At 41.2% G+C, this 12,793-nt stretch overlaps 1 long non-coding RNA gene across 1 annotated transcript; it reads right to left on the minus strand.

Moving 5' to 3' along the window:
• Window positions 1-4,501: 4,501 nt before the first annotated feature.
• LOC130032511 (uncharacterized) lies at window positions 4,502-12,745 on the minus strand. Its single transcript, XR_008793847.1, has 6 exons — window positions 12,490-12,745; window positions 11,108-11,205; window positions 9,068-9,142; window positions 6,104-6,168; window positions 5,430-5,537; window positions 4,502-4,728 (listed from the first exon to the last, which is right to left on the minus strand). It is a non-coding gene; the product is annotated as an uncharacterized LOC130032511 (long non-coding RNA).
• Window positions 12,746-12,793: the final 48 nt, after the last annotated feature.

A 12,793-nucleotide genomic window follows, 5' to 3' on the forward strand; every position in this document is an offset into this window, starting at 1 on the left:
GGAGAGGAGTTACCTTAATTTTGTAACAGTGTTGTTTTTTTTTTGCTGGTAACTATGCAGAAATTCTCTGATGACTTGGGTCTTTCCTTCATTTTACATTCAGATCCGCTTTACTTTTCTGTACTTATAGGAGGCCAAAAATAGACAAGAACAATGGTGCTCTCCAAGGTATAAAAGAACCTCTCATAGAAATGGAAAACTTTCAGAGAGAAGGTAGTAATCCCAGCCTGTGCATGAGATGATCTAACTAGGGTACCACCTTCACAACTACATCCTGATTTATAGGATGTTGCCATTATCACTATACTGGTAATGAATCTTATGCTATGAAAATCTCAACACCATATTTATGAAACTCGCCTTCCTCCCTCCTGCGGTGCCCTCACTCATGCAAGGTCTACGCTCTGCCACTGAGTCACATCCCTTTCCTATGAAATGGTCTTAATAGCCAGTGAGAGAAAGGGGTGGGGGGAGTACCACTCATCAATTACAATGGATATAGCACTGTAGCACTGTCCTCCATTGTCCATAGATTTGCTTGAGCGGGCACCAGGAACGTTTCACAACAAATTGTGAGACTTTGTTATTGTTTTTGGCATATCGAATACGTCACGGGTAGCTTGCCAGGCTTTGCAGTGGGAGTGAGATACTTTCAGTAGCTTTCGGTAGCTTGTAGGCAAACGCTCTACCCGCTGTGCTATTGCTCCAGCCCAAAAGGGATATAAGTGTATTTACTTATTTATTTGGGGGTGTGGGGCCACACCTGGCAATGCCCAGGCTTCATCCTGGCTCTGCACTCAAGAACCCCTCCTGGTGGGTCTTAGGAGACCTTACCTTAGGGATGCCAAGGATCCAACCAGTGTTAGCAAGTGCAAGCCAAGAGCCTTCCCCTTCTTTACTATCACTCTGGCCAAAAGCGGCTTCAATTCCAGCTGTAATATGACCGTGAGATGGCCAGAGTTTAGCGGCAGCTTACTGTCTGCAAAGCAAATAAGGTTCAAGAGACCTTGACCTCACTCCTAGGGGTTGGAGTAGGGGCGGAAGCAGGTGTTGGGTCTGCAGAGGAGCAGAAGAGTCTGTGGTCACACGGAGGGGTGTTCTCATGTCTGATGAAGGTGCAGGCAAGGACAAAAGGACGGGGAGTGAGAATGACCACTAAGAGAAGCCAGTTCAGGGAGCCGATCAGAGGTGGCTTAGAATTATCATGTGAAAATCTTGGAAACAATAATTCTCATTCATATATTCAGAGGTATGGGAGGGGATGGGGGGTCTGCACGGGAAAACAGCAGAGCGGGGGACCCCCTGGTTCTACCCCCATCCCCTCCACACCCAACCCTGCTCCACCAAAACTGAACCGAACCACAGAAGAATGGAAATGGGCCAGACAAATGAATGGGACTAAACTGAGGCCTAAGTGACATGGAATTCAGGAGCTGGAGACGGCGGAGCCTCGGGAGCACCCAAAGGGAAGAAAGTTTTCAGTGGGAACTGGGAACTCAGGGTGGGCATCGGGAACAGTGGGCGGAAGACAGAGCGATGATGCTGGCCGCGAGTCCCTCCAGGCAGCAGAACTGTCAAGCACACACTGGACCCCCTCAAAGCCCAGTGGAGGCTGGGAACTGGGCTCTGACCCTTCCAGCTAGTCTCTTTCTGCAACCAGCCTCAGAGTTTCTGCAGAAGACAGCCTGTGGGGACGGGCCGTGTGCTGCTTGGATACTGGTAGACACTGCAAGGCAGTGGGAAGCTGGTGGGGGGGGGGTATATGGCAGTGTAAGGTGCCCCAGCCCAGCACTGCTTCCCACGGCCCCGATCCCAGCCAAGCGCCAACCCATCTTCAGCGGAGAGGACTGGAAGAGCAGGTGCAGTTCGCAGGCCCATTGGGCTAAGTGGGCGGTGCGCGCAAATACAACGTGACCATGGCCTAGAACCGCGGATGGGGCGGCAGCAGCGTTGGGGAAGACGCGCACGGCATTCAGAAGGCGAAGCGGGGATGGCTGAGGACAGAGAATGTTGCAGGGATGCCGCGGTCACCCACTGTACAGACCTAGAATTTCCTCCATCTAGAATACTTCTCTATACCCTCAAACCCAATACAGTAATACACACTTCTCTAATATTGCATACTGTTTTTCTTCTATAGTCTAAACGGAAAGTTTTTATCTGTAGATCTGAGGTTGCATGAAGGTTGGTGTGGGGAGGGTGGAGAATTGGGAAAGGTCCTTGGGACATCAGTCAAGGGAATTAGTCTCTGGTGTTACGTGTGGTACTGCAAACAAAGATGTATGCACAAAATCAATGATTTAAGATAATGTAAATCCTGGTATCACAATAAAATTGACATAGTTAAAGATTTTTAATAAGAAAGCACTGAAACAAGCTATATTTAGCATCACAATAATTTTGCATACCAAAGTAATATCTGATTTCATATTAATTCTTGCAATTCTCTAGAAACGATAATATTTTTATCTAAAATATGCCTTTTCACACTTAGGACCTCACACATGTACCTCTTCGTATTTGCATTACTGATAAGAACTTTGTAACATTTTACTAATCACCATTTACATGGTACATGGTAAAAAATCAAGTAATCATTTTTTAAAAATATTCCACAAAACTCTGAAAATCTTAACATGGCACTTTCAGAAATTTAAACTGCAGCTTAAAAATATCAACTGCGCTCAAACACATTTTCACATTTTCAGCATTTTAAATAGCACAGCGGGTAGGGCGTTCGCCTTACAAGCGGCCAACATGGCCGACCCGAGTTCGATTCCTCCGCCCCTCTCGGAGAGCCCGGCAAGCTACCGAGAGTATTCGATATGCCAGACACAGTAACAACAAAGTCTCCAATGGAGACGTTACTGGGCCCGCTCGAGCAAATCGACGATCAACGGGAGGGCCTTTACCTTTACCTTTACCTAAAAGATCCTACAGACAACAGGAAGCAAAATGAAAAAAAATCATCGTGAGCTGCACACAGTAATGAAGTTGAATGACTGGAGAGATTGCTCAATGGGCTGACCACATGCTCTGCATGCAGGAGGCCCATGTTTAATGCCCATCACCACCAAGTTCCTATCATCCAAAGAAGTCACGCTGAGCACCAAGACGGGGGCACCAACAGATGTGGTCCCGAAACAAACAAACAAAATATACATACCCTATTCCCAAATCAGTATTTCTACAAGACAAGCAATATTTAAGCACATTATCAAGGCAAAAAGAGCCAACAGACTATACTTATCCAACTCAAACCCGTATTCATTCAGAATCAAAAATTAAAATGAAAAAATGACCTCTACTCCAAACCAGAAAAAAAAAACTCTTCAAAACAACTTTGCAGTAAAGCAGTATACATATCAACAAGGTATTCATGAAGGCTACTTTCAATGGAAACCATCATTTCCTTTATATTCTTTACTTTTAGAAGTTTACTGCAAAGAGACAAAAGTATATGGAAGCTGGAAGTTTACAAAGGAACTTTCTTTGTTCTATTCAAGGAAAATATAAAGAACCAGTAAAAGTAAAATTCACTTTCCAGAAAATGTTTCTAGTCATTGTAAATAATAGTAAATCCACAATTTTTAAGAGACTCTTTTCTTAAAGAATGCCCAAACTGCAATACATACAACATTCAAAGTTATAGAGATATTCAGATTGCCATTTTCCTTACCATTGTTAAAAAAAACAACAAGGAAAATTTAAGCCTCCAATTTTGATAGATTATATTATGGTCTATATAACAGCATAACCTGTTGGAAGAACTTTTATATCCAACAAACAAACATAGACTATGACTCAAAATAAAATCACAACATAGAGCAAGAACTTTACTTTGCATTTGTTAGTATAATAGGGTACAAATTCACATGCTTGCAAAAGTGGAGATGAAACAACAATCAGCAAACTTGTAGGTCACCAGGAAGCTGAAGGTTTGGGAAACAGAGAAGCTATTTCCACTTTAATCTTGTCCCTTGAGTAGTGGCATAGGAGAAGACTCAAGAACAAAAAATGAGAGCAACCAAGGATAATTTACTAAAATTCACCTTAAAAAAAGACTGAATCTGGGGCTGGAGCGATAGCACAGCGGGTAGGGCATTTGCCTTGCACGCGGCTGACCCAGGTTCGATTCCCAGCATCCCAGATGGTCCCCTGAGTACCGCCATGGGTAATTCCTGAGTGCAGAGCCAGGAGTAAACCCTGTGCATCGCTGGGTGTGACCCAAAAAGTCAAAACCAAAAAAAAAAAAAGATTGAATCTGCCATCTTGGATCTCTGCACCTGGTGTAACTCCCATAGTACAGTCTTTGGCATAAGTTAAATAACATATTCCCCATTCAGATGCCATGTAATTTTGAATTGATAGGCCATACAAATACAAACTAACTGTGGCTAGTCAGTAACTTGTAGCTAAATATCAGATAAGCATTAACATAGAACTCTGAAAGGGAAGGGGAAAAAACACGATAAAAAGAACGGAATTTTAAACTATCACACAGTATTTAATCACCTTTATGGGGAAAAAGTGATTAGGGAAAAAAAGTGAATAGAAAATAGAAAAGACAGGAGTATTTTGAAATGTTTACTAATTACCATAAATATATTTGTAATTGAGGTAACTGCTATAACTTCAAGCCCCATTCGTATCCTTTTTTGTTTTTCACAGTAAGCGTTCCAGGTATCTTCGTTAAACCCATAATTAAATAATCAGAAAGGTCCGCGCCTAAAAAGAAGACACAACTTTTGTATGCAAGTATTTCAATCCTATTTTCATGCAGCAAATAAAATATAAAAATGTAAATGATAAGTTCTATAAGTATAAATACTTCTTCAAATTTTACTAGTTCTTCCGATTATTACTCTAGCACCACAAAACTATGTTTTTAATGAAATTTCCTTTATAAATGGCATTATAAGAAAATACTATGCTATGCAAGACTAATATAATGCTAAGCTACTGTTACAATTTAGCAACACAGGTCATTACTGCTAATTATGCTTAGGACATTTATAATGACATTTACAAAAATCCTATGAATACTATTGATACTGAAAGTTAGATATTTTTCTAATGACTGTAATATGAAACATCTTTTAAAAATCTGCAATCCAGAGAGATAAGTCAAAGAGCTAGAATGAATGCTTTGAATATAGATGCCCAGGTTTGATCACAAGCACACAAGGTAACCAGTCATTGCCAGCAGACCTCAAGCACCATCAGGTGTTCCCAAGAAAAATCCAGTCCTCTTCTGCTGGGGAAACAGCTCGAGTATTAGAGCACATGCTCAGTGGCCTGGAGCACACGCCCTGGTACCACAATGTTCATCCCAGAAGACTGAGCATCACACACACTGAGTGCCCCAGGACCTTGAGGGTCACTGAGGCTGGTCCCAGGGAGGGGTATGGAGTCATTTATCATCTTACCAGGTTCACACCATGGTTTATCTTCAAAAGAATCCAAATCTACCTCCAAGAGTGGAACTCCATTAATACTTCTAGGTGCATCGAGCTCTACCCCTTTGACTTTTGTTCCTTTTTTAACAAATACAAAATAGAGAAAGAATGGCATGAGCAAGATACTGAGAGAAAAACAGAAAACACCATTTTACTAGTGATAGCTCTCAATAAAACAAAGGCTTCAATGAGAACATTAGAGTCAGGCATACTATAGGAATAAGCATGTTATCAATAACAGTAAGTTTAAACTTTAGGGAAGAAACTCTAAGATAAAGTGTATGGATTAGGAACTTGTTAACGCATTCAAATAAATTCCTGTACCAATATGTACCTATAACTTCCAGGTGTTAAATCCCTTTTTATATGCTGTGAACTATAACAGGTCTTACAGGGTTGTACAAACAAGTTAAAATCAAAAGAGGGAAAGAAACCTCGTGACCCACAAACTGTACAAATACGTATTCTCTTACAAAGCCTTTCACAGAGAAAAGTTTCCCCATCCTTGAGACACAAGTTTAAACGACTCTCTTGAATTGAACTGAAGCACTCTTCAGATCACCTGTGATAGCTACTATAGTCTGTACGTTATTCAGGCATAGTCATTACTTTCCTACTGATGCACTGGCAAATACAAATTTTACCTGTAGTTCCATAAACTCTTCCTCCTGTCTTGATATTAAGATTCACTGGTGCTTTTCCGTAACTCCTAAGAACAACAAAAATTATTCTGATAATCCTGAACTAAACAAAAATAGCAATATACTCCATGTATACAAGTTATACATATATAGACTGACATTGACTAACATGTTTTAAAAAAGTGGGTGTGGGGGAGGGTTCCGAAGTGCTGATTAGGGGACCTAAGGGCCCCTTCCTGCCATTACTGTGGTCGGCAGTTCAATGCCTGGGTCTGAGAATGCAATGTTCTTCAAGCACTGCAGTACCAAGGATTATCTAGAGTACCCCAGTTGTGCTCAGAGACCTTCAGAGCCAATTCAGCAATGCTCGGGGGACCAGGTGGTGTTGGGAATCAAACTAAACTGGTTACAGGCAAATCAAGTGACTTAACTCGCTGTACTATTTCTCTGACCCCTAGGGGGAAAAAAGTCTTAATTTTTTGTCACTTATTAAACAAAAAATTTAAAAAAAAACAGATATTCTGGGATCAAGACAGATAGTGCTGAAGGCCTTCAAAAGTACCCCCAGATGTGTCCTTGGAAGCACCTGAGCACGACTGGAACAATACGACCACATACATTGGCCCTCAAATTAAACCACCTACCATTGGGCTGAGAATCACTCGCAGTGAGGCCTGGGCCACCTGAACAAAGGGAGGACTCTTCCACAAAAGAAACAATTACATCTTATATGTTTGGGTTAGGGCACATACATAATATGAGCATGACCTGGGCATCATCCCCAACACAATCTGACCCCTCGCACACTGCCAGATTATTATCCAGGGGTCCCAAGCACTGTCACTGCTGCTCAAACAGCCAAGAATCAACAGGAGGAAATCCCCAAGGGCAAGGGGGCCCCGGAGCAACACCTGGCAGGCCTATCCCTAAAAAAATTCATTCCAGGCCATTAGCACTGAACACCACTTAGGAAGCCACCCCACTCCCCAATTCTCCCATGCCCCCCCAAAAGGGGGTCTTAAAAGTTGAATGTTTTTTTCTTCAAAAACCTACCTGCCAGTACATGTCCCACTGTTACACACTTCCCAAGAAACTAAGCTGGTCAAGGGAAAGTAGCACTGTAGCACCGTCCTCCCGTTGTTTATCGATTTGCTCGAGCGGGCACCAGTAACGTCTCACAACAAATTGGGAGACTTGTTCTTACTGTTTTTGGCATATTAAATACATCACAGGTAGCTTGCCAGACTTTACCCTGGGGGCGAAATACTCTCGGGCGGAGGAATCGAACCCAGGTCGCCATGTTGGCCACATGCAAGGCAAACGCCTTACCCACTGTGCTGTCACTCCAGCCCTAAAGCGTAAGTAACACATTTATATATACATCTTGTCCTCATTTCCTTGCCTCCTACTGAATTCAGTAGTCAGCAATCCTGTAAGAAAGAAGTAATAAGAAATAGTCCTTGTTTTATAATCCAGTGATCTCCTTTAGGCTCTCACTGCATTCAATACTGTTAGTAGATCGTCTTTCAAATACATGGACTACTTTTGTCCATAAAATAAATTCATAAAATGAAATCAATCTAAACCAAAACCAGAATGTGGTTCTTGGTGTAAGTGGTTAATGACGGAGAGAAAACAATAGGGAACAGGTTTCTAGAATGCGAGTACCATTCCATATCCTGATCTGGGTGGAAGTTACATGAAAACGAAACACTTGTAAAGATGAACTCAATTTCATTTAACGTAGTAAAATATACCTGAAAACAGAGGGAAAAGCTAAAATTTGGAGCCAGAACCCCATTCACATTCAAGGTTTAGCCAATATTACTTATGTGATTTTGGCCTAAGACCTGTATACATTTTCCTTAACAGTAATTTAGATAGCCACGAAGTGCTAGATCCCACATACCTGGGAGTCCAAAGGAATTTCAAGCAAGTATGTGAAAGTATTTCATTTTAACATGAATCTCCCACACTGACCAGATCAGTTATATTTTCAATTAACGTCTCGACAAGCCGTGAAGCCATTGAGTTCTCCAAGTTACCCATAATTCTGTTTAGTACTCAAAAGTATCTTCTTTATCCCCCCATTTTAACTTAGATCAAAGAATATAACATGGATTCACAGTCAGCCTTCTAGAGAGGTCTGTGCTAATGGACCCCTCCCTCACTTTCCACTTACCTCTCCACCCTCTACAGCCCAACTCTGCAACTTTCATCCACAAAAACTGTCTCTCCACAGCTCTTTTTCATGGTCATTTTCACTCATCCCCTCCTGATAATTCTTTTTAAAATTTTTTGGATGTTTCACAATCATCAGTTTGCTCCTGGCCGAATTCCACTATCCGGATAAGTCTCATCCAGAAATTAATTTTGAAAAACTCCAGCATGCAGGTTTTGTGATTGAAATCTCCAGCTTTCATGAGGTCAGGGAGGGTTCCCTCCCTCCATGTATCCCTGTTCTTCTGGAAGCCCGGCAGGAACACCTCCAGCGCCATGTGAGCTCTCTCACAGGCCATGATCCAGAATAAATTAGAATAACAAACTTAGAAATAAATCTTGAAAGAGATCAAGAATTTCTCTCGGATCCTGCACAAGGCTGAGTCATCCAGAGGCAACCCAGAGAGGAACGGGTGAATCCCCACGTCCACCCAAACAGAGTGCCAGCAGCCAAAAACCTCCACATTCCACAATCAGCTTTCAGAGATCGGGCACAGACTACCCTCTGTGCTTCTGGAAGCCCAGCCGTCAGGCCTATGCCCCAAAGCCACCAGTTAAGAATTTCACTCCATCTGTTACTCCGTCAACACTTTTGGACACCCTGGAGTGTGTGGATGCAATTCTGGCTACGCAACATCTCTAACTCTGTAACACTGTTAAGCCAGAAGTAGCACACAGGACTGGATGGTATGTAATATGAAAGGCAACCAATTTCAATTGACAAAATCTATACACAGAAGGCTTTACCTGTAACGTCTTAGTAATCTCTTACACAAGGTTTAAGGGCTCCATGGTGAGATAGAAGAATCTTCACTACCGGGGCTGGAGCAAAAAAGCAAACAAAGAAAAAATTCACAATCTTTCTTCTAAGGAAACAGTTTTTGATCATCCTTTTATCAAATTATTTAAAACGAGCAATGTAAAATAAATGATAGTGGGTCTGCTATGGGGGCACGTTCAAGTGGTAGTTGGGAAAATTGGAAATAATGGTGGTGAGAAGGTGCAATGGTGGTGGACTGGTGTTGGAATATTAAATGTCTGTAACTAATGACTAAAAATCTGTTTTTTTTTTTATTTTGCTTTTTGGGTCACACCCGGCGAGGCACAGGGGTTACTCCTGGCTCTGCACTCAGGAGTTACTCCTGGCGGTGCTCAGCGGACCATATGGGATGCTGGGAATCGAACCTGGGTCGGCCCCATGCAAGGCAAACGCCCTGCCCGCTGTGTTATCTCTGCAGCCCCTAAAAATCACGGATTAAGGATTTAGTCACGGTCCTCCCGCTATTCATCGCTTTGCTCGAGCGGGCCCAGTAACGTCTCCATCGGAGACTTTGTTGTTACTGTGTCTGGCATATCGAATACTCTCGGTAGCTTGCCGGGCTCTCCGAGAGGGGCGGAGGAATCGAACTCGGGTCGGCCATATTGGCCGCTTGCAAGGCAAACGCCTTACTGCTGTGCTATCTCTCCAGCCCCTAAAAATCATTTTAAATTATTTTTTAAAAAAAATATACTATCAAGTTACACTGTATGCAGAGATTCAAGATAGGAGATTTAGTCTTTTTTTAAGTGAATTTTCATAAATTATCTTCTTCAGCAGGGAAGCTGCTGGCTTACTCTGGATTCAGCATCTCACGCAGACAGCAATTCAAAGCTACAGAAAAATCTGGAACGAACTCTGAAATATAGTTTTAAAATACATTTTAAAATATTTTAAAACTTCGGGGCCAGATAGATAGCACAGCAGGTTAGGCACTTGCCTTGCACACAGTTGATTAGGGTTGGATCCCTGACACCCCATATGGTCGCTAAAACCCAACAGGAAGGATCCTTGAGCACAGAGATAGGAGCAAGCCCTGAGCACAGCTGGGTGTGGCTCCAACCCTCACCCCTGCTAAAAATGTATTTTTTAAAGGATCGGTTCCAGAGTAACACCTGAATATCTCTGGGTGTGCTCCTACTCCCCAAAACTAAAGAAACAAGCCATAGAGAGTTTAAAAATAAAAGCCTTCTGATTTTTTAAAAATCAATTAAAAAACTGAATTAAAAATATTAAAATCCTAGAGCTAAGAAAATAGCTCAAATAAAAGCACATGCCTAACATGTCAGATCCTGTACCATGAATACCACTGAAAGTATCCCCAACACTACCAGTTTTGGGCCTTATTTTAAAATATATACATATATAACATACATAAAAAAACAAAGCTCAAGATTGGAAGAATACAAGCTGTAATTTAATAGTTTCTAAATCTAAAAATTTGTAGCACTCATTTTACAAAAACACTTTCAGTCCTAGAATTACAAATTACTGATTCCATGCAACTTTTATAATTCAATTCACCATTAGGAAGGAAATGTTTTCCATGGCTAAGTATTTTTTGAGACATAAATAACAAAGAATTTGTTTTAGGTGTTCAACATGACTTGACATACATATACATACATATATGTATGTATATAAACTGCAAAATGCTGATCACAGCAATTTAACATTCATCGTCACAGTTTTCATTTTCTTCTTATAAGAATGTTTAAGATGTACAACTTTTAGTAACTGAAAGTAAGACTTAAATAAGAATGCTTTCATATCATGATATGATAAAAAATGTAAAACCAACAGAATCTATCACTAACGTCTTAATAATGGCACCCAGTTTTTGATACAGGACTGCTAGTTAAAGAAGTAAAGGATGTATTTCAGTGGGAGAGCACATGCTTCACATGTATGTGGTCCTGGGATCAATTCCCTGCACCATAAGACTAGAAATTGAAAATTTAAAAACTTACCCATATTGTGGTGCTCCCGTTATAATGTCTCCGATAGTGACATGAACATCATCCTCATCATCATCACTGTCACTATCATATTCAGTTTCAGTCACTTTCTGTACCAACATAAACAGTAATAAAATAGATTCAATAATGCACCTTCAACATGAATAACTGAAACAGTAACCAATTTGTTTCATCTATGGGTTTAGAGTTATGAAACCAATGTTTCCATTTCTTCTTTGTAAATTTAATGTTTTAAAAACTAAAAAAAAGTGATAGAAATGTGAAAAGAGGCTGTCAAGAAGTTTTTGTATGACAAACTAATGTATCTTTATGCGTAAAGCTTTCTCTCTTGCAAAAAGGATCTAAGGGAATGTGCTAAGATATCCAGTAGATAGAACCATAAAAAGTAGGCATTGGAAGAACTTTTGGCAAAAGGAATGTGAAGATAAGAGTGAAAAATTAATTATGGAGCTGGAGCCATAGCATTGCAGGGAGGGCATTTGCCTTGCGCACGGCTGACCCTGGACTCGATTACCAGCATCCCATATGGTCCCAGAGCACTGCCAGGAATAATTCCTGAGTGCAAAGCCAGTGCATCAGCAGGTGTGCCCCGAAAAGAAAAAAAAATTAATCATACTAGGCACAGTGTTAGGTTAAAAAGCAACAAAATGTTACCAAAGAGCTCACCAGTCATGGCATTCATTTATATCTTAGAAGAGGTCTTGCCACAAAATGACCGGGAATATATTTTATCTGAAAAACAAAAAAACATCAGCATACTTAGGAAATCTCTTAGGAAAGTGTTATTCTGGCTCTAAACAGCTCTTTTGTCCATAGTATCCTTTTGGTTAACTTTAAAAAAAAAGGACCATTTAAACCAGTATTTATCAATAAGAGACGGTATGAGACCAGGATGTTCCAAGGGGCAACGGCAGAATTCCCATGGGTGGGAGAAAGCAGGAGACTAGAGGACCATTAGCAGGAGAGGGCAGGCCACCAGGCCACATGTGGAAAAAAAGGCTGGAAGGGGCCAGAGTCTGAAAAAGACGGAAAACCATGAACCTGGGAACAACATTTTTACCAGGACAAGTTTAATCCTGCAGAGTACCAATCTCTTTCTTTCATAGAAATAATTGAATATATTAAAATCTTCAAAAGACCATGGTAAAATAATCCTGCAAAACATCACTTTGAAGGTGAATGAGGTCAGAGACCAACATACAAAATAGCACCTTGCTTAAAAACAAAACCAAAAAAGCCAAATATTTCTTAAAAGAACTGTGATCATCTAACAGGTTCAGAACTCAAATGAAAGCAATAAACCTCTGCACACACTCTATTTCATCTGAACACCTTCCCACTATTTCTTTTCACTGTGCATCAAATAAAAATACCTGACAGCGAGATTGTGCAGGATACTCCAAAGTCTAGCTGAATGTAGACTTTCTTCTTAGCTAGAAATCTACAGATTTTAAATACGGAAGCGACTGAATTCCAAAGCCTTATGTTACTGGTTTAGGAACACCATTTTCAGCAGCTTCCTCTTCAATTCCAGATGGAGGACTGGCACTACAAGTAAAAACAAGTACACGTGTCTGTGGTTACTTTCGGGCAAGTGGCGCCCTTTTCCGCAGGTGCGTCCACGCGCACTGGCCCTCGGGAAAGGAGCCGTTGGCGGGGCGGGGGCGGCGCCGTCCC

This window comes from Sorex fumeus, unplaced genomic scaffold, assembly GCF_029834395.1.
Source record: "Sorex fumeus unplaced genomic scaffold, SorFum_2.1 ptg000001l, whole genome shotgun sequence".
Lineage (NCBI taxonomy): Eukaryota > Metazoa > Chordata > Mammalia > Eulipotyphla > Soricidae > Sorex > Sorex fumeus.